Genomic DNA, 4,038 nt, shown 5'->3' on the forward strand with positions numbered 1-4,038 from the left:
AGTCAATGTGTGTGTGTGCGAGAGAGAGATGGAGCATGTTTTTGGCTGGCTTGTGGCTGTGAGAGAGAGGGCATGTGTGTGATTGAGCCTGTTTGTAAGTGAGATAGAACATGTGTGTGATTTAGATCTTGTGTATAAGTGAAATAGAGAGAGCATGTGTGCGATTGAAATCCTGTGTGTAAGTAAGAAGGAGCAAAAGCATTGTGTGATTGAGAGAGACTGGCCAGAGAGGTGATGTGTGTATGTGTGAGACTGATCAGGGAGATGACTGGTATGTGTGTGAGAGAGAGAGACTGGTTGGGGAGATGATTGGTGTGTGAGAGACAGAAACTGGTCTTGAGGGTGTGACTGGTGTGTGTTTGTGTGTGTGAGAGAGAGAAGAGACTGGTTGTGGTCCCTAAGGAAGAGGACCGTGAGGACAGCTTCAGCAGCTACTGCTGCTTCTGGTGTGGTCTGCAAGGGAAAGGAGTAGGATAACTGCTGGAGAGGGTAAGTAAAGGTGGCATTTTAAGTTAATTTTTCTTGATTGACTACCATTTTAATTATTGGGTAGTATGTGATGTGTCTGCTGTTTGAAATATTTTATTGGTGTTTGGTAAAGGTTTCAAAATTTGCTTGAGTCTAATTATTGGATATTCTATTCATCAGCTGTTTTGAAATTATTTTATTAGTATGATTTTATAATTATGATTCATGATTTATATATCTTGATTTTATTGATTGTTTCATGAGGAATGGTGATATTTTTGGTTTTTCCATTGTTGCACTGTATAGAGTCTGGCGTGATATGTTTTACAGTTTAGTTTTTGACTGCACATTTCTATTTATGCTTTATGTGGCTTTATTCTGTATTTGGTGAGGGTTTGTGTTCTGCATGCAAAGACTGAGATGAAGCATTCTTTTAGCATGTGGTTTCTCTGTAGGGATCTGTAGTAGCTTGGCCTGTTCTGTTTTCCTGATAGGAGATGTATTGATATTTTAGATTCTGGTGTAATATTTGTGGTATTCTTTTTCATAGGTGGGGTTGTTATTCTTTGAGTGTTGGCAAATAGTACTGTGATGATACGAGAGGACCATGCTGAAATATAGGGGTGTGTACATATATATGTAAATTATATTGTATATGTAATTGGGTACCCATGGGCCAGTATGGTGAAAAATCCCCCGGGCCACTATTTTCCCACAATCCGCCCCTGCAGCACAGTAATTGTTCGCACAAGGCAGCAAAAAAGCTACCACTGGCACTGCCAGAAACCAAACACAGAGAGACTGAAGGAGCTAAATATTTACTTTTTAGAAGATGGGGAGGAAGGGGAGAAGGATACAAATGTTCTCCTATATTTCAGGCACCAATAAGGTACCATTTTGCTTACAATGAAAAGCTCAAGAACAAGGGACTGCCATGTAAAGAAGAAGGAAGGGAAGTAGAAAAACATTGTAAAAACTTACCGTTTCACCTAGAGAGTGATGGAAACCTGGAAGGTTCTTTCAGTAGAGATGAAAGGAGCTAAAAGAGTGGCAGAACACAAGTATACGCTGGGGAGAGACAGAAATGGACCTCAGAGGCAGAGAGCTGGAAAATATCACAGATCAAGTACAAAAGGGCAGAGAAAATGGCCCATGCAGATATATTCTGCTGACACCTACTATGTGTCCATATAATTAGGTACGGAGAAATGATTCTAGTGTCAGAAGATAAAGCAGGGAGTTAGTCTAGAGCAATCGGATAGTCTAGGTGCACAAGTATTTGGAATATTTATTTATTTATGTATGTATTTATTTATTTAAAAATTTTTCTATACCTTTGTTAAGTTAAATACCATCACAACGGTTTACAGAAGGGCACGATAAAGAGAAATATGGGTGGTATAGATTACAAATTACTCGTGTGCCATCATAGTATGGTAACAATGTAAAATAATAAACTAGGTGTGTAAATTAAACCTGATTGTTAGGAACAAATTAGGAACAAATTAGGCAGTTTGATTTTAACATTAATATGCTTATGTAGGTTACTAAAAACTTCTAGCTTGGTGCATAGAGGCAGTTATAATGTTATCATTACACCAGTATAGTGCTGAAAGAGGATCTCTAGTTTGCCCTTATAAAACAAGGTGAGCTGTCTTTGTTAAATTTTAGGATTTTCTGGTATACTTTTTAAAAATGATGTCTTCATGAAGATTTGTATGTTGGTTTTTTTTTTTTACCGTACTCCACCTTGAGCAGCTTGAGCAGCAGATAAATTGAGCAGCTTGAGCAGCAGATAAATTATTTTATTGAAATTAACTAATAAATAATCAAGCTATACACAGAGGCAGGGGAGTTAGCTCAGAGGGCAGAACACACTCTTTGGGGCCAATGCAATATTTTGGCGGCCCCATGCAATATTTAAATTAGGGGGTCGCCTTAGCAAGGAGAGCCTGAGTGCGTGGGACCTCCGCCAGTTAGGAAAACCGATGGCGAGTTTTTCAGCATCGGTTTTCCTAAACACTGCACAGCCAGGGGGTTCAGGAAACGGACACTTGAGCGTCGTTTCCTGCACCCGACTGCCTGCATTTTTTTTAACTTTTTTTTTTTTAGTTAAATTTGTTTACTTTTTCCTCCTACTTAATATCGCAATGATATTAAGAAGGAGTTTTAGCAGCGCTCAGCAATTAACGCCTGCTCCAGGCAGGCCTTAATTTATGATCGCTAAATGTGTGTCCTAGACACACATTTATTTTTTTTTTTGCTTCGGGAGTGAATGCCTAATAGCCTCAATCACATGCATTTGCATGTGATTAGCGCTATTAGATTCACTCTGCCTTGGACATGGGTTGTAGAGGCGCTAATCCCCTTATTGCATAATGGTATTAATTAGCGCCTATGCAACCCGGCCCCTTTGCATATAAGGAAAGGGCGTGGAATCAATATCCACATTTCCCATAGATTTTTCAATGCTTGAATCTTTTTCCAAACAAAATAAGTGAGATACAGAAAAATCTGCTTGAATTATCATGTCTGTCATTAATTTTTTATATTAACAGTGACATTCAGGAAGCATTTTAAATTTGAAAAAGTCATTATTTGATGTATGTGTAAGGAAGAAAAGTGCTTTGTTAAGTGTGTTAAGGGGTAGGATCGACTCCTACATTCTCGATACAGCATTGTAAGCCCTCCAAATTTATTGAAGTCAAATTGTGTATATCTGTAGCTATTGTCCAAGTCCGTTGTTTTGTCATTTCCTCTTTTTTGTCTGTGCCCGCTGCCTCTATTACTTGTTCACCCCTCTGCCAGCTTAAACTGTAAGAGACACATAACTTAAGCTGGGGCGGCTTCCTCTCTTCTGTTTGTGCTATAGATAGCTGCTGCTTAGAGAGGGACGGGGGTCAAACCAGCAGAGTATGTGGAAATATGACGTCTTTTTCTCATACACTGCTTTTGAAATGCTGTCGCTCTGTTACAGTCATAGCTTTTCTTTTTTTTTGGGTGGAGGTCACAGATTTTTAAAACCTGGGAACACTTTCAGATACCAAAGCTTGCATCAAAACCTAAAGACTATGAATTAAAACCGAGAGTTCTCACATATGTTCTTGTACTTCATATTTCTATTAGATTGAGTAATCAAGCATAAAATATTTTACTGAACTGTAAACTTTAATATAAATGTAGGAGTTCATGAAAAGTTTCAAAGAAAAGTAAGAGGGCTAGAGCATAGTTAAAGGGTTACGATTTCAAATGAAAAATTAATTAGTAAAAATAAAAGTAAAACTGGAGAATGCGGGCATCGATCCCGCTACCTCTCGCATGCTAAGCGAGCGCTCTACCATTTGAGCTAATTCCCCTTGTAGGTCTAAAGCTGTGTTTACGTTCTGTTGAAGAGGAGAAGCTCAGTCAATGCTCTAGTTCTGGAAGCAAATTAGAGTCTTTGCCCCAGCTCAAGTTTCAGAGAAAACCAATGTTCAGTGAACTCATTCTATCTGCCCACCATTAACATACTACAGTCTGAGAGTAGAAATGTGGTTATATTACAATAGGACTAAAAATAGCTAATCTCTT

General features: G+C 38.6%; 1 non-coding gene across 1 annotated transcript; it reads right to left on the bottom strand.

Annotated features, from left to right (window-relative positions):
- Positions 1-3,751: 3,751 nt before the first annotated feature.
- On the bottom strand, positions 3,752-3,824 carry TRNAA-AGC. Its single transcript has one exon. It is a non-coding gene; the product is annotated as a tRNA-Ala (tRNA).
- Between the last annotated feature and the right edge of the window lie 214 nt (positions 3,825-4,038).

Source organism: Rhinatrema bivittatum, chromosome 2 (genome assembly GCF_901001135.1).
Source record: "Rhinatrema bivittatum chromosome 2, aRhiBiv1.1, whole genome shotgun sequence".
Taxonomy (NCBI): domain Eukaryota; kingdom Metazoa; phylum Chordata; class Amphibia; order Gymnophiona; family Rhinatrematidae; genus Rhinatrema; species Rhinatrema bivittatum.